This window comes from Papio anubis, chromosome 15 (genome assembly GCF_008728515.1).
Source record: "Papio anubis isolate 15944 chromosome 15, Panubis1.0, whole genome shotgun sequence".
In the NCBI taxonomy this organism is placed as follows: Eukaryota; Metazoa; Chordata; class Mammalia; order Primates; family Cercopithecidae; genus Papio; species Papio anubis.
The window spans coordinates 31,722,297-31,741,350 of record NC_044990.1 but is presented as its reverse complement, the minus strand read 5'-3'; the positions used below and the strand labels follow the sequence as shown (position 1 = coordinate 31,741,350).

General features: G+C 41.6%; 1 pseudogene; it reads right to left on the bottom strand.

Moving 5' to 3' along the window:
* Positions 1 to 13,426, bottom strand: part of LOC103879268 — a 346,426-nt pseudogene extending 333,000 nt beyond the window's left edge.
* Positions 13,427 to 19,054: the final 5,628 nt, after the last annotated feature.

Sequence of the window (19,054 nt, the reverse complement as noted above, 5' to 3'; positions counted from 1 at the left end):
ACCAGTACGCCTTTTATAAACATGCCTGCAAAAATGTCTACAAATGTCTGTGAATGTCTTCTGGGTTATGTAGGAGATGTTCTATAGGTTTTCCTGGTTTTAGATGGAAGACAAATACCTTTTAGATTGAGTCCTTCCTGGAAGACTCTCATTATGTCGCAATGCCTCACTATCAATGATCTCCCAGTTACAGTGGCCTGAGCTAGAAGCTGATCATTCACCCTTTTATTACTTAATGCCTCTTGCAGGGTATTACAACTACACCCTGATGGGAGTATTTGGGATACAGAGCAGGTGTCCTACAGGTTCAATTAAATGGCACATTAACACGCGTCAAAGCAAGTAAAAGGGGGATACCTACTTTTGTGAGATTATTGTATAATCCTTAAAGAATCAGTATATTTATTATTACTGAACCTTAACATTTAAATACCCTCATACGTCTGTCAAGATTGCCACTGGCTTGAAATATAGCTGTAGACAAAATGACCCACTGATCTAACTTCATAAGAACTATTGTAAAAAAAAAAAAAAAGTTTCTACTAAGAAATATTTTTAAAATCAGTCTCATACTGCTGTCAAAAATATTATGGTCCCCAGGGATTTAAACCATTTTTGGTCACCTATTTGAAAAGTTAGTTTAAAAAATAATAATGGTAACCAACCAAAAAGGATGGAAAGTATTAGTTGCACCAAGCAGAAAGAAATAGAGAAAAACATAGGAATATTTAGAATACGATGCCAATTTAAACAAAGGAAGAGAAAAATGAAAAATGTTAATAACATTAAAAACATTTTTGGCCAGGCACGGTGACTCATGCCTGTAATCCCAGCACTTTAGTAGGCCGAGGCAGGCAGATCACCTGAGGTCAGGAGTTAGAGACCAACCTGGGCAACATGATGAAACGTCATCCCTACTAAGAATACAAAAATTAGCTTGGCATAGTGGTGAGCACCTGTAATTCCAGCTACTTGGGAGGCTGAGGCAGGAGAATCACTTGAACCCAGGAGCCACAGGTCGCAATGAGCTGAGATTGCATCACTGTACTGCAGCCTGGGCAACAGAGCGAGACTCCATTCTTTAAAAATCTGACGTTAATAATAATAAATATTTATTAAGTTATTAGTAGGTGAAAGGCATTGCTGTATGCATTTTATACATACTGTCTCATTTAGCTAACATAAAATAGCAACAAAGTAGCTACTATTCCTCCACTTTACAGGTGAGGAAACCAAAAACAAACAGATAAAGGGATTGTGATATTTCTTTTAAGAAAGAAGACATTATTTCACTGTTATTTCAGGCCGTTTTTCACAAAAGCAGTAGTGTTCAGGTATAGTTAAACTATTACATCTTCTGTCTTGTGCCAGGGAAAAAGGCATTACAACTTGTCAGAGACTATACAAATCCTGTATGACAATGGCAACATGGATTACTCTCTAAGAAAACCAGGCACACTGTGGAAACCTATTCTATAACACACAGGTCAAGTCATTCCCCTAGAATGCAATGCTGCATTGTCAAGAGTTCAAGAAAGCTTCAGAGAGTTCGGTTAGCCTGTAAAGTCCATTTTAGCTTCATCTTCCAACACTACATTACAAAAGGGCTACTCTGTACATCTAACAATAAGAATCAATGGGCATTAAATTAAGATGAGTACCAGTCTGAAAGAGGGTGATAGAGCAGGCAGCTGGCTGAGGTTTTTCCTTCCACTACAGCTAAATATTTCATCTTCCTCAAACAGTGAAATGACTAGACCACACCTAATTAAACGGCATAGCGATCGTGCTGTGCTGCCTTTAAAGAATGACAGACAGATTGCCTCAACAGTAGTAAGCCACAGAAATCAATAGCTGACATTTACTCGATGAAATACAAATTGAGATTAGCCAGCTTCACTTTTTATTCAGCAAATTCAAGTCTGCAATCAATTCCTGTGCATGTGTAGACTATGGAAATTGGCTTTAAATTGATTTGTTTCTTCCTTGGCTAATTACAGTATACAAGTAAATGAATGATCAATTGCTAACTCTACTCTTATTGTATACATTTCAATGAGTAAAACAAGTCTGTCAAAGATGGGTATTATCATGATCTTTTCAAAAAGAAGCTACTAAGTGTTCCACATACATTGTAATACATCAGCTATTTAATAATAACGTAAAAGACTCTCCTCTTTGTTGAACAAATAGAAGACCTCCCCCTGCTGTTGTTAGTTAAGCTTATAGAAAGTTCTCTACTGAATCAATATCCTGCTTAGAAAAGGAGAGCTTAAAGACCTCATAGAGAGCTCTCAGTCTTTATTAGCTGCTATTGATGTAATGAGTGTTACACAATGGATAATAGTGGAGTCAGAAAACTCAAGGTTCAACTTGGGTACAGGGGTGCACACCTGTAATCCCAGCTACTAGGGAGGATGAGACAGGAGGACTGCTGGAGCCTAGGAGTTCAAAATCAGCCTGGGCAACAGAGTGAAACCTAGCCTCAAAAAAAATAAAAAATTCAAGCTTCAAACCGTAGATACATCACTCTTTGACACAACAATTCTACTCCTGGGTATATGGCCAACAGAAATGAGTGTTTATGTCCACCAAAAAAAACGTGCAAACTAATTCATTATTCACAAAAGTCAAAAACTGAAAATTTCCCTAAGCTCCATCAACTATACAATGGATAAATTGTGGTAAATGCATACAATGAGATACTATACAGCAGTGAGAATGCACAAACCATGGTATACACAGCATGGAGTGAAGTTCATAAACATAATTTTGAACCAGGCCCCAAGAGTATAAATTGTATCATTTATATGACATTTGCATACAGCAAAAAGTAATAGTGAAAAAGGTTTAAATAATAGTTACCTCTTTTAAAATTTTTAATTGAAATTTTATATATTTAAACTGTACAGCATGATATTCTTATATACATATACATAGTGAACTGATTACTATATGCAAGCTAAAATTCAGATAGTTGTTTTTTCCCCATATGGTGAGAACACTTAAGACACATTATCTTAGCAAATCTCAAGAATCAAATACAGCATTATTAACTATGGTCACTATGCTAAACATTAGGTCTCTAGAATTTATTTATCCTCACTGAAACTTTGTACCCTTTGACCAACATCTCCCAGTTTCCCCTCCCCCTCACCTAGCACACCACCATTCCACTCTTTGCTTCTGTGAATTTGACTTTTTTAGATTGCACACATAAGTGAGATCATGCAGTATTTTTCTGTCCGTGACTGGTTTATTTTACTTAGTGTAACGTCTTCCACTTTCATCCATATTGTCACAAATGGTTAAGATTTTCTTTTTTCAGGCTGAATAACATTCCATCATACATACATATATATGTATGTGTGTATATATATACACATATATATATACTGCATATATAGATATATATAGATATATCTATACTGCAATTTCTTTATCTACTTATCCATCTATAGACACTTAGGTTGATGCCGTATCTTGGCTATTATACATAATGTTGCAATGAACATGGGGGTGTAGATACCTTTTCAAAATAGTGCTTTTGGTTTTCTTTCATTTGGGTTTACACCTAGAAGTGGGGTTGCTGGATCATACAGTAGTTCTAGTTTTAATTTTTTAAGGAACCTCCATACTGTTTTCCTTAATGACTATAGTAATTTTTACATTCTAAATAGTAGTTACTTCTGGAAGAGGTATTGCCCAGGAAGGTATATGTGGGAGCCGTCTAGGGATCTGGAAATATTCCAAACTTTGATCTAGGTGGTAGTTACAAGAGTGAGTATATATAAAACTTCATCTGGCTGTAAACTCGAAATTCGTGCACTTTAGCGTTATACTGTAATTTTTTTTTTCTGAGACAAGGTCTCCCTCTGTTACCCAGGCTGGAGTACAGTGGTGCAATCACAGTTCACTGCAGCTTCAACCTCCCCAGGCTCAGTGATTCTCCCACCTCAGCCTCCTGAGGAGCTGGGACTACAGGCACATAACACCATGCATGACTGATTTTTATATTTTTTGTAGAGATGGGGTTTCACCATGTTGCCCAGGCTGGTCTTGAACTCCTGGGCTCAAGAGATCCACCTGCTCAGTCTCTCAAAATGATAGGATTACAGGCATGAACCACTGCACCCAGCCTCTACCATAATTTTTTAAACTCTAAGTTCATTTGCTTACTATGTAACCTCAAACATATTACCCTCTTTAAACTCATTTCCTCAGCTATAAAATTGAGGTAGTAATATAATTACCTCCTAGGATTGTTACAAGGTGTAAAAACAATAATTCATGTAAAGCATTTAGCATAGAACCTTGCATATAGTGTTTGATAAAGATTGCCTATTATTATTCATAGGAATGCAATCATAAACAGACAAGATTCAGGAATTATAAATTGCATTAGGAATCATAATTCAGGTAGAAGCTAATGTCACAAACACATGAGAGCCTCATTTTAAGAAAAGTAAAAATATCTAATTCTATGCTTGTAAATTTGAGGAAAAGTTTTAGATTCCCAGCTTTTAAAAATGTTTCCCACAGAATGTATTTACACAAAAAATTACTCTAAAATTTTCTAATATTAGATGTAACCCAAAAGACAGGTGTCCATTTTACTTTTAAGATATGTATCAGATAAAGCAAAGAACATTCACATTTGCCACAGTCTCTCTGGGGCCTAGACCACCCAATCTGGAAAGCAGACACTTCAGAGGACACACACTGACTCTCCGAAGATAACACGGGACTCAGAAACTAATTTCCAACAGCAGTAATTTTCTGTGGGAGACCAGTGGCCAAAGGATTGAAGTTCTTCCTAGCTTCTCACCTGAGCATGGATAAGGAATAAATTACTGGTTTTAAAAACTGCTGAATTATTTTTGGGAGAGTTTAGGAGGAAGAGCATGTAGGTTTTATCATGACTATTGCTACAAAATCTCTAAAGTGATTGGACTGAATTATAGCAGAGGAGCCTTTAGAAATTCTCCAGCCTACAGAAAACCTTCTACCACTGAGAATTCTTGCCTTGAGATATTTTTCAAAGATTATATAATAAATAACGTGTCAATCCATTTTAAAATACATGAATCATTAAAAGGCTAACTGTCACGAAATAGTTAGTTCTCCACACTTGGAAGGGTGGAAAACAGACAAAAACACACAGTTCCCCATATATGTGCTGAGCAAGGACAGTGAGTCATTGGCTACCTTCAACTCCCAGCCTGTGAAGGTAGAACTCTGGCCCGCCCCTTCTTCTAGACCAAAGCCATCCATCAGAACGTTCTGTGATGATGGAAACATTTTATAGATGGGTGCAGCACACCAACATGGCACAAGTATACATATGTAACAAATCTGCACATTATGCACATGTACCCTAGAACTTAAAGTATAAAAATACATACATAAATAAATAAATAAATAAATAAATAAATAAAATAAAATAAAATAAAATATAGTGACTGAGACTGAAGCATTTTTCATTGTATTGAGTTGTAATTCATTTAAACTTAAACTGCCACATGTGGCTAGTGGTTAGTATATTGAGCAGCACAGTTCCTGCCCATCAAATCTTAATGAACCCCAGGCTCCTCTAGTTGGAGACACAAAACATCCTGCACTTTCCAGACTCAATTCTTCCCACAGTCTGAGCCGATCCTGCAGAAAACAAGACACAATCAGACCCTTCCATCTCATCACCCAGCCTTGCTGCCCTTGGATCTGGTTGGACCCAGATTAAGCCCAGCTGCTCAAGTAGCCTTTAAGTCACTGCATTTGGGGCCCAACTCTTCCTTTAATCCTTGCTCTTATGCCTCAGTTTTCTCCTAGCATCCTTTCATAGCTAAGAAGGAGTCCTGCTAGGAATTCTAGCCCACATGGCTGAGGCCATAAGACACTCACTCCTTCTCACGATCTCTCTCTCTCTCTCTCTCTCTCACCATGCTGCTCCCTGTAGCCCCAGCCTCTGAGCTGATGCTGTGAATGGGATAAGTGCCCGGAAACACATCACCAGCCACTGCCATATGATTTTCACCCACTGCCAAAATCTGCCACTGTTATACCCATGAAACACTCAGCAACCCTCTCAGAAGCCAGGCTAGAGCGACAATTTGAGTAACCCCCACTCAAATACTGCCTGCCCACAGCTTCCTCTTCCTCCTCACTGGGCCTCATGATTAAGGTCCGGGTCCAGGTTCTTAATTCAACTTAAAGTTATTCTGAAGTTGAATTGCATTCGCAGTAGAATCACATACACATTCAAATGTAAATGAGTAGCCAGACTGAATATTTTATTTATATTCATAAAAGGTACTAGAATATAAAATACATGATCATTTATTATATTCATGGCAATAAAGACCACTTTTAAGACTTCTTGGTAAAATATCCTAGATTCTATAAAATCATCCTGTGCTGTGTCACGGACTGTCAACCTAATTTAAGAAAATGTATATCAAAACTAGAAGGCTCATGCATGTAACCTGGCTTGTAAACACTTGACAGAAATGACCGTCTATATGAATTGCAGCTTTTTAGAATGAAGTGGCTATTTCTGAAGTATGTGAAGGTGATCCGTCCACTGAAGGATGATTTAATTCATCATTCTGTCCAAGAAGGGGGAAGTGGCATTGCTGGCCTGCAGTTCTGAACTCTGTCATAGACACTTGGCAGCCCTTCACTTGGGACACACAGACTTGAAAATAACATCAATTGAGTTCTGAGTGTTCTGGTTGGAAATTTGTATTTTTCATCTGGGTAATGTGAGGGTAAAGGGTACTTGAAGAACGTTCAATCCTGTAGCTATTTGCATGATGTGAACCATTTTTGCTGGTTTTAATTTTTCAGGATCCTTGAATGTTTTTCATCCTGAATAATCCGGAAAAACGTTGGAAAAAAAAGAATAGTTTAAAATTCAAAAAAAGAAGAAACAATTGAATGCTACATAGAAATATACTTAAAAATGTAAACAATATTCGGTTGTTCCAGGACTGGTTTTCTAGCTGTTTGCTTTTTTTTCTTCCTCCGGATTTTCTGCCAATGACTTGCACCTCCACCTACTGGTGTACTGAGGAAATGAAGTGGAAATAAAATTCAAGCAAGTCAATTAAATTATTTGCTGGAATCTTTAATACAGGTTTGGTGGGAGGAATAGGTGAAATAACAATCTAAAATGAAGTTTCTGAGGGCTAGTAGTGTATTTATTGATTCATTAATTCTCTGTTAACTATTAAGAGATGCAAAAAAATTAAAATATTTTCATTAAACTTCTTATCTCCTCTCTATCAACATCTAATTCAATTCTCTTGCCATTACCTATGTGTCATCCTTTCAATAATCCCACTAAAAGTTTTACAACAAAATGCAGCAGAGAGTTGGAGGATAAACCAAACCATAAATCAGAGCATCTCATTCAAACTCAAAGACAGAAACATCCTCGGGAATGTAAACTGGCCCTAAATCTTTAAAAGACTCATAAAATAAGTGTTTAAAAACCTGCAGAAAAAATATGCTACAGCAGAACATTAAAAGCATGAACTCTAGAACCAGACTTCCCAGGTTGGAGACCAAGCTCTGCCCCTCACAGCTGAGCGGCCTCAACCAAATTACTTGAACAGCTCTGTGCCTGAGTTTCCCATGTGTGAAATGGGGTCAAATGATAGCACCTGCCTAATAGCACTGTTGTATGACTCAAGTAAGTTTAATATTTATAAGGTACCTAAAACAGTTTCTGGTACATAAAGAGTCCTCTGTAAATGTTATTAAACAAATAAAAGGTTTTTGTTGAATACAGGTAAGAAGCAATGTTGTGACGGTTATTACTAAGAAAAAAATATTCTCTCAGGTTGAATGCATTGCCTTGATCACATTCTCGTTTGTCATAGCAGCACTTTGAGTTATCATGCTTGTTATTAGGAAGAAGAAACTAAGTTAAGACAAGAATAAGCTGGTAATTTCCTAAATAGAAAATATAAACAGTAGGAGTTCCAGTCCTTTGATTCTTTTGAAAAGGCTAATTTAACACTAAATTATCCGGAAACATAAATTCACTATAGAAACTTCAAGTTTTAAGATCACACTAACATTTTTCAGAAAGTTAGGGAGTACAATGGAACTTCCAAAAAATACCAATACAATTTTACCCTAAAGTGCAATATGATCATAAGAACTAGTCATACAAGTTTCAATGTATGTGCTGGTTACACCACACCTTTCATTTATCCACTCAGTAAATTTGCCGATTTTTGTTTTGCTGTTTTTTGTTTGTTTGTTTCAGTATATATCTGAAGGTGGCCATTCAACATGGAACAAGAGACAAATGATAAACAAATAAATATACAAATAATGCCAGGGAGTGATAAATGCTAGGAATGAAAATAAAGCAGAGTAAAGAAGATGGAGAGTGACAGGGAGGAGAGGCAAATGAGGTTTGGAAGACCTCTTTTGATTAGATGGACATGTGAACAAAGGCCTAAATGAAGGTGGGAAGCAATATGGGTATCTAGAGAAAGCTTACCAGGTGAGAGAACAGCAAGACCCTGAGGTCTGAGATGGAGAGATGCTTTGTGTATTCAAAAAACACAAGAAGGCCAATAAGATAATCTAAAGCATCCTGGGGAAGAGGGGTAAGAAATCAGGTAGAAGAGACAGCCAAGGGCCAGATAATGCAGGACTTGATGAGTCATGTGTGGCTGATTTACAAACATGGCCCTCAAAACTCTTGGAAAATTTTCTAGGGTAGGCATAGGGTCTTTGTCCCCTCCACTTGAATCTGGGTGAGCTTAAGACAGCTTGTACGGTAGAATATGATGGAAATGACCATGTAATTTCAGAAGCTGGGTTACAAAAGAGGATGTGACTTCTGTCCTGTTGGATGAATCATTCATGTTTGCAGCCCGAACTGCCATGTGACTTTGCAGAGGCTGCCAGGCTGTAAGAAGTCAAGCCATGTGTAAAGAGAACATGAAGCCTCCCTTTTTCCCACTTCACCAAGTCAGGTCTCCTGGACTTTGGCTCATCCCAGCCCACAAACCTGGCATGTAGCTAAAGAAGCTTTCAGATGGTTCCAGCCTCCAGCCATCATATCATCCCAGCTAAGGCCCCAGATACTTTGAAACAAAGATAAGCCATCCCTGCTGTACCTTGTCTAAATTGACCACAGAATCCACAAGCATAATAAAATGGTTGTTTTACGCCACTACATTTTAGCCTGGCTTGTTACACAGCAATAGTAATTGAGACACCATGATAAGGATTTGGGATTTTATTTAAGCGACAAGTATTTGGAGAGTTGAGTAATGCAACCTGATTTATGAAGTAAGAGACCAGTCTAGTTCTCATATGCAGAATGGTCTGCAAGAGGGCCAGAGCAGAAGCAGAGGGGCCAAGTTTGAGGCTACTGCCATTGCTAGGCAAGTGATGACAGCGCCTGGGGTAGAGTGGTAGCAATGAATGTGGTGAGAAGTGAATTGATTGAGAATATATTTTGAAAGAAAATTCAACAGAATTTGCTGATGGATCGAAAGTTGTGTGTAGGAAGAAACAAATCAAAAATAACATCAAGGATTTAAGCCAGAGCAAGCAACTAAGTGAACAGATATGTCATTTTTGCTAAGATATCAACACCAGAGGAAAAACAGGTTTGGAGAATAGAAACGAAGAGTAGTTTTGAACATATAGCATGTCCATTCAGAATCCAAATGGAGATGTTGAGTAGGCAGTTGTGTATACGAATTTGGACCTCAGAAGAGAGGCTGGTACTGAATCACTGTATACAACTTCAAGTTCTCCATTTTAGAAAGTATGTTGACCACTAGAGAATATTCAGAGGAAAGTAACCAGGAGGTGGATGCTTCTGGAAGCCCCTCATTTTAAAAAAAAAAAAAAAAAAGTCAAAGGAACTGAACATAGACTGTGCAAAAACACCTGTTATGGCGACGAGGCATTTGAGTCAGTAGGACAAACCATTATGACTGCTCTTTGAGTAACATATTTTCTTTGAGGGAAAAGATCTAGTGCCCATTTTCATGCACACTAACAGAAAATACCTCATAATTGACAATGCCTTTCACCACAGGAGCTACCACTCCAGAACCAGACACTATTCCACAGAATTGGGCCTAAAGCGCACCCCCAAATGACACAGCAGATGGACTGGATAGAATGAGGTTGTGTTGGTGCAGCATTCTGTAAACAAAGCAAAGCCAAACAAAATCACCTACTCACTTATTTAGTATTGTAATTAAGTCAGGAATGAGTCTTATGATGCTTTGAGAAGAAGAGCTTCAAAGTCACAGGTTTGAACTTACCCCCTTGTTTTGCAATCATTTGAAAGGATGCTTTCTTGAAACCCTCTCTGTTGATATCCAAATGGCTGTCATTCAATTCACTGTCTACTTTTCCACTGTCCTTCATACTGAACTCATCTATATTTGAATGTGTACTGAAAGTGAAAAGGAAAGAATTACTTTGGTATCCATAAAAATGTATAAAATGTCAAACATATTACTTAGAGATAACAATAAATATTCTGAAATTACCTTAAACTTGCCGCAGATTTATTTTCTCCACAAGGGGATGAGGAATGAAAAGGAACTGAGATTGAACCCTATTTTCCAAAGGGGTGAGAGCAGCAGTTAATAATATTTCACCATCTAATATCAAACCTGACAGAGCAGGCGCCGCATTCCTCATCCGGAGTGTTTCAGAAAAACAGCATTAACCCTGAGGGTTGAATGTATCCAAATTGTACCCAAAGGAAGTTAATACAGGCAAAAACAACAAAAACAGACATGAACCTACATGAATGCACATGTGACTATCAAGCCTGCCCCTAACCTTGTCTGTGGATAACTTTTCTTTTCAAATAAAAAAAATAAACAAGCCCGGAAATATCAACCATTTGAAGTCCCAAATCAGTCACTGCAGTTTCATAAGGCTAGTAGCATGAAGATCTACTCCAAGTGAATGAGGACACTAAGAAGGGCAGCGGTGCCCTACCAGGGCCCATGCAGTCCTGCTCCTCTCCCAACAAGAGGAGCTCCAAGACACCTCACTGACCTCAGACTAGGAATCCTCCACAGACTCCAGCGCCTGGGCCCCGGAAATGGAAACTGGCCGTGTGTCTGCGAAGAACCCGGAGCAGAAGCCCCCAGAGTCAGCCCCTATGGCTCTGACACGTGGACCAGCGTGGTCACTCGTTGCCTGAAATCTGCTTGGGGAGTGCTCATGGAGCTTCTTCACCAGCGTCCTAGCCTTGCCTTGGCAGGAACAAGTCACAGTGATGATGGCCACTAGCAGAAGGACACAGCCGCTGGCCAAAACACCGACCAAAACAGGGAGGGTTCAAGCTGCCCTCCCATTCCCTGCCTGATGCGTGGCTCCCCTCCCTCGTGAGGCGGCGGCATCAGCACCACTTCTGCGCTGGGTGGCGCCCGAAGCCGGGTGCAGCGCCAGCACCTCGGGGCCGCCGTCGCTGCCGAGGACTATGTAAGTCGGCTCGGTGTTGGCGCCCTCGTCCGCGTCTTTTGCCTGCAGACGGTCAGCACGTAGCCCAGTAGTGCATCCCCGGGCAGAGGCAGCTGGGCTGAGCTACTGAGAAGCAGTGGGGCCACCAGGCGGGGCGCGTGGTAGTTCTGGTCCTCCGCCTGCAGCCGCACTATGGCCAGGCCCCATAGCGCCTGACAGCAGCCGTCTAGTGCCTCCAGCCGCAGCTGCATCTCCGCCAGCTCCTCGCAGTCAAAAGTGCCGTCGAGCGCGCAGTTCCTGGTTTTGGGTCCACGGAGACCTAAGTGGCCATACCGCCCCCGGCGCGGCCCACTTCTGCCTCCAGCAGCCTGTAGGTGACCTGGCCGTTGCGGCCCAGGTCCGGGTCCCGGGCGGCCACCGTAGCCAGGTAGGTGCTGGGCGGGGCATTCTCACTCGCCTACACCTCATAGACCGGCCGCGTGAAAAGCGGCGCGTTGTCTTTCTCGTAGCCCACGCGCACCGTGTAGGGCCTCCTGGTGCACAGCAGGGGCGCGCCGCGGTCCTCGGTCACCAGCGTCAGATTGTACTCGGCGATTCGCTCGCGGTCCAGCGACGCCGCGGTCACCACCAGGCCGGCTGCAGCCGGAAGTGCACGTTCCAGTAGAGGGCGCAGCGCATCCGCCGGTTGGCGCCCGAATTCCTGTCGGAGGTGCTGACCAGAGCCACCAGGCTCTCGCGCGCCGCCCCCTCCGGCACCATCGAGGTGGCGCCAGCGTTGGGCGTCCCGGCTCCCGCCGACGAGCTAGCGTCCGCTCCCTGGAGGGCAGCGGCGGCGGCGGCAGCGGCGAAGGGCGAGGCAGCCGGCGCGCCCGGGGTACCAGCGGGGTGATAGCGATGTCGGGTGCGTTGACATTGACGTCGCGGATGCGCACAGTGACCTTGCAGGCGGCAGCGCGGCTCTGCGCTGGTACGTGCAGCTCGTAGGTATCCTGACGCTGGTAATCCACGGGCCCGGCTAGGGTGAGGCGGGCCAACCGCTGGTCGAGCCGAAAGAGGCGGCGCGCCTCTGGCTGGGTGCGGGCGCCAAAAGCGAACACCACTTCGCCGTTAAGGCCCTCTTCGAGGTCAGCCGCGTCCAGGTCGAGAAGCAGGGAGCCCACCAGCGCGCCTCCGCCAGCTCCACTTCGGCCACGGTGGCCTGCGGGAAGGCTGGGCTGTGGTCATTGGCGCCCAGGATGCACACACTGAAGACGGCCGTGGCGGAGAGCAGCGGGCGGCCGCCGTCCAGGGCCACCAGCTCCAGGCTGTAGGCGGCCTGGCTTTCGCGGTCCAGCTCCTGCAGCAGCACCAGGTCCACACACTGAGCGCCGTCCGTGCGCTTCTGCAGCTCCACGCAGACGGGGCTGTGCGGCTCGGCCAGGTGCACGCTCTGCAGCCCACTGGCGCCCACGTTCTAGTCCACCGGCACCTCCAAGGGGATGCGCGTGCCCACGTCCGCACCCTCGGACATCTCCACCGGGATCTGGACCCGGGGGAAGCGCGGCGCGTGGTCGTTGACGTCCCTCACCTCCACCTCGACGTGCACCAGCCGGAACTGTTCCTGCAAGAAGCTGACCATATCGAAGGCCAGCACGCACTGCGGGGCCTAGCCACACAGCCGCTGGAGGTACAGGCCAGCGTCCCCGACAGTCAGCTGCCCGTAGCCCTCGCGCACCCGGAGCAGAGAGCTGTCGAATTATTTAATCAGCTGAAACTGACTTGGCACCTCGCGCTGGGAATTAGACTGGACGTGATCAAACAAAACACCGATGCTGGTACCAGCGGTGTCTTCCTCACAGGTGAAGAAATTGACAGTATCGGTGCAAAATCCTGACACTAGCAGCAGCCACAGAATCAGCAAGGACTCCAATCCAACCCTGCATGAAGTGTCAGCAGTAAATCTGAGCCTCCTGCGAGACATTTATTCCTTAAAGAGAAAAGCCAATCGCGAGCTCTGCACTAAGACTTTCAGGCTTCTCAAGCCCTCCCGAGTGCGCAGTCAGAAGACTCTTTTCCCCTTAGAACATCTTATCACTAAGTCCTCTCTGCTGTATACTTGCTTTTCTCTGCCCCAAGGCTAAGCATGCCTCTTCATAACCCTACCGGGGAAGCTACATACAGAAGAATATGCAAATAAGCATCCATTTGGGCCAGTCCACAGTCTCTGGGCCCCTGGGCCATGCTGTTTCACTAAAAGGACCCATAGAAGGACCTGAAGAGCTGACCAGTGGCCAGGGTGGTGCAGGTGGTTATTAAGATCTCTGCACTATAAAAACACGTTCTGCTTGCTTTTCCATTGTACTGGTCTCTCACTTTGACAGTAAGAGCAGGGATCCACAGCCACTTTATTCCTTCCTAAGCACACTCACATATTCCCCACACAGAGGCACATTTGACCCTCTTTACCATTTTAAGATGAACACATACATGCTTAGAGCAATGCATCCTCTGCCACCCACAGTTACCCATCTATGTTGGGTTGTCATTTCCTGTATTGAAAGATTTTTGGGAAATATATTCTAGAGTGTCAGGCAATGTCTAATTAGGGAAGAACTGTTTTCCAAAATAATCATTTCTAAATAGCTTTTTCTATAGCAAAGAAACCATTAATGATGAAATTTCAGCCCCTTCATCTTTTATGTCAGTAATTACTTATATGTGAGGAATCAGTGTCAGACAGAGAAGTCTGTCAACCACAAACCACTGTAAGGGATAGTTAAGGGTAAAAAAAAGGTTTAGAAAAATATATTGCAGTCAGAGTTGTTAGAAAATTGCTATGGACCAATTATTTTTTAAAAGCCCTTGGCTGAAGGAAACCACGGGTGGTCTGATAGGCTGAAGGCTAAAAAAACATTAAACCATCTGTCTAAAGTCCAATAAATAGGCCTGTGTTAAGTTCTCTTTATGAGTGAAGTGTTCAAAATGCTAAACAGTCTCACATGTTAATGATGACATTGTTCCTCGTGCCATGGAGTCCTCATCAGTGCAGAATGCTATTTAACTAGTCATCTCAAATCAGTGAGTCGGCCGAGTTATTAATATGCCCAGGCTATTCTTGTCTCCTCTATTATCTGTAATGTTATTGATTCCCGCAGGGACATGTCAGTAAGTGACTATTTTTCCTTTCATTCTTAGGAGGGAGTTGGCATTTATTTTAGTGCCAGGATGTATGAATCCGGTTCTGAAAGTGAGCCATCTTTGATGAGATAATTAATTTTCAGGGGTTTTCATTTAGTGAAGCATTTGGCAATGACTCTCATTGTAAGTACCAGTAACCGGTATTGGAGAAGTGTACTGGGAAGCATGAGTTCATTTGAGCGGGGTACTCTGAGATCCTAAAAAGAAAAAGTACTCTATTTTCCTAGATTTTTAATTTTGCCTAATGAGGCATCTGTCTGAGGAAGAGAAGAGCTCTACTTTGGCCTGGTAAGAACAGACTTCTTTTAAGCCAGTATCCTCAATGGCATATTGGAGAGCTTGCTTTCTTTCTGAGAACCGAATATCTCTGGAAGTTCCTGGTTATTCAGCCTCTGAGTCTCAGGGCAGACAAGAGAATCTGGTTCTTCCACCAGACATAATTGTTATATATCCCTTAACTGAAAACTGAATCTGCTTCAGCTGATGTCTTTAAAAGGCGCCTGCTTCCATATGCATTAGCCAGGAGAGGGAACCATTTAACCACAGTCCAAGTCTCATGTCATCCTCTTCTCCTTCAGCTCACACAATTCCTGCCAAGCCTAGTCTCAGCTAGTCTTCAGCATTACTGTTTTTCTGATTATCCATGATCAGAAAAATCATTCAGCATACTGAAAATGAAGAACAGTACATGACTGCACCTACAGAACATCAAAAGATCCAGATAAAATATTTTTAAAAGCAGGCAATCAAACATATTACCTCCACAAAGCTAAGCATCTGGATACTTATGTTTGGAAACATCCAGCTATGATATTTAAATGCTTGATTGCATTTTCCCCCACGTTTCCTCCAGCTGTTTGGCATAAAGTAGACCATCCATGATAAGAAGTGTGCTGTATTGTTAGTGATTCATTATTAGCGCTATCATTGTTTCATACTAAACAACCACCTTATTAAAACACCGCTTTATGAATGAGGGACAGCTGGAGTTTCAGAAAAGAAACATTTTTCTGAAGCAAAAATCAGTTCTGTGCCAGTAGAATAACAAGCTGAATAATATAGAAACTGTATGATCTGTCCCCCTAGGGATATGTCATCAGGAAGCTGTGTTTACAGCTCTGGGCTGCTGGTGCACTCATGTTACATTCTGTAGGCTCTGTTAGATAAAAATCTGTCTCAATATTAAAAGCATTGTGGAAAAAAATTTGCTTTATGTGTTTTCGCATTTGCCAGCATATTGCCAAACTATAATTCCAAAAAAAATGTATTTTGATCTCTGTTGGAGTCAAAGATAAAGCAACACAAACAGTAGACTGAAGGGAGATACCATACCACAGGAAGACCAAAATGTGAATGAAGCAACAATTTGTTCCTCTTAGTTTGTAAAGGGTGAGGATTTTGGTGAACTCCCTACGGAGTTTACTTTTATTCCTAAAATAAAAGCAACAGACATGCTAGTGTTCCCCCCAAACGTCAAGAAATCAGATCTGAAAAACAGGATTTATATTCTAATCATTTAAATAAAAGATTTTCTGTGTTATTGAACACATAATACCAATGTATCCGCACACTAGAGCACACTGTATGTAAAGAAAAGCAACTTGCATCAAAAGCATGGGAAAATATTAGCCCCCTAATGCAGAATAGTGTTTGTGCCTTTGCATATTTCCCATTTCCTGTCACAGAAAACCAACAACATACATTTGGGGAAAAATTAAACCATAAGAAAGTTTCTAATTTGCAAATTCGGCTGGATTATTGCATCCATGTGTCAGAGTAAGCATCAACTTATACAGGACCCTGAACTAATAATTCCCTAGGCCAGAAACAGTTTAGTGCCATTTAGAAGAAATCACTCTATGTACTATACTGAGACCCATTTTCATTTCTCAACTGAACAAACATTCTGGAGATGAATGAGCAAAATATTATCAAGTGCAATGTTACTGTCTTCAAGAAGTAAGTTCCAGAAATTGAAGCTATTAAGACAGAGCGAGACTCCGTCTCAAAAAAAAAAAAAAAAAAAAAAAAAAAAGACTGTTTGAAAGAAAACAAATCAACCTAACAGCTTTTTTTTTATTTTCTTTTTTTAAATCATTTCTTGAAAAAACTGAAGTCAGTCTTCAGCAGTATGAGTCTCCAAAGCAGAGAGAAAAAGTTATTTTATAACAAGTATCATTATCTCACATTCTTGTTACCCCATTGTATAATCAATTTGTTATTAGGTCTTGACTATGTGGTTATTTGTAACAAAAGTTATCAGCAAATTGCTGGTCTTTTTCCTGTAAAATTATTTCAGAGAAAATAATTCAGCCTTGAAGTCAGCCAAAACACCCTCTACAAGACAAGCATAGAAACAAATGATATTTTATTCACTACTTAAGTGCTTTAACCCAGAGAAAATCACAGAAAACCTCTATAAAATATCAACACTAATCACAAGCTCCCCTTAACATAAAATAAGGATTTAAACGATGTAGTCTTCATTTAGAAAAAAAGTTTCCTGTAAAGATCATTATGTTAATAAAGATATTATCAAAACTGTGTAATCTTAAATCCTACATAAAATTACTTCTTAAACTACTGGTATTATTAAAATCTCTGCATGAAGGAAATTAAATCAATGAATAATAAAAAATATTTTACTGGTTGGGCACGGTGGCTCATGCGTGTAATTCCAGCACTTTGGGAGGTTAGGGCAGGTGGATCACAAGGTCAGGAGTTGGAGACCAGCTTGACCAACATGATGAAACCCTAGCTCTATTAAAAATACAAAAATTAGCTGGGCATGGTGGCACACACCTGTAATCCCAGCTACTCAGAAGGCTGAGGCAGGAGAATCGCTTGAACCCAGGAGGCAGAGGTTGCAGTGAGCCAAGATTGCGCTGCTGCACTCCAGCCTGGGTAACAGAGCAAGACTCTGTCAAAAAAACAAAACAAAAAAAAATTTTACCATTTTGGCTCACTAATCCAAAGTGAGTTAGTGAAACTGACTTTGGTACTTGACTTTCAGTTCATACTGGTTCATACTTTGTGTCCTTCCCACCCTGCAGGCAAGAGACTTTCTCCTTCACCAGAGAATGTATCAAAGCAAGATGAAGAATAAAACTTAAAGACTGAGGGGCCAGGTGCAGTGGCTTATGTCTGTAATCCCAGCACTTTGAGAGGGCAAGGCAGGAGGATTACTTAAAGCCAGGAGTTTAAAACCAGCCTGGGCAACATAGCAAGACCCCCTTTCTACAAAAAGTTAAAAAAAAAAAAAAAAAAAAGCCAGATATGGTGGTGTGCACTTGTAGTCCCAGTCCCAGTTACTTAGGAAGCTGAGGGGGAGAATCTCTTGAGCCCAGGAGTTCAAGGCTGCAGAGAGCTATGATCATGCCACTGCACTCCAGTCTGGGCAACAGAGTGAGACTCTGTCTCTAAAAAAGAATGAAAATTAAAAATAAAGACTGAGAAGCAATTTTTCATCTGTGCCTTATTTTGTTCTCATCTCTTTTCCTCTTAGCTGAGTCCCTCTATTCCTACTCTGCACAAAAGCTCATGTCCACCAGTAATTAGAACACTTTCAAACCCTTTATCAACAGATGTTTAATCACATATTGGTGATGCAATGAAGCAAAACATCCTTGTTAGAAGAAAATACTTACACATTAAAAAAATTAACTCATCATAGTTTAGAGAAGGTCACAAATGCCAATGACGCAGACCAAGTTATAGGAAGTACAAATGAGAAACCATCTCAGAGTTTACAAATAAGATTACCATCAGGCCACACACCGTGGCTCACACCTGTAATCCCAGCATTTTGGGAGGTAGGCAGATCACTTGAGGCCAGGAATTCAAGACCAGCCTCAGCAACATGGTGAAATCCCATCTCTACTAAAAATACAAAAATTAGCTGGGGGTGGTGGTGCCCACCTGTAGTCCCAGCTACTCAGGAGGCTGAGGCAAGAGAATCGCTTGAACCCAGGAGGTGGAGGTTGCAGTGAGCTGAGATCATGCCACTGCACTTCAGCCTGGGTAACAGAGGGAGACTCATCTTCAAAAAAAAAAAAAAAATGAAAAAGATCACAATCAGCCAGAATTTCCAGTAATGGAGAGAACCTAGGAATGATGTGAACAAGATGTGGAGAAGGGCAGGCACAGACGCTACAGGGACTGAGTAGGCCAGTTGGTTGCGGTACATGGGTCAAGAACAATATGTAGAACAAGTATGAATGGATGGCATAGCTAAGGAAGACCTTGATGCTAAGCTAAACATTTTCAACACTTTTAAGGCAGCAGTGAGAAACCATTGAGGTTTGTGGAGCAAAGGATTGTTGATATGTGTTTTATTAGGATAATATGGATGATTGCCTTTCTAAACATTGATGAAATCCTTAAAAATGATTGTACTTTATGTGAAGCTTTA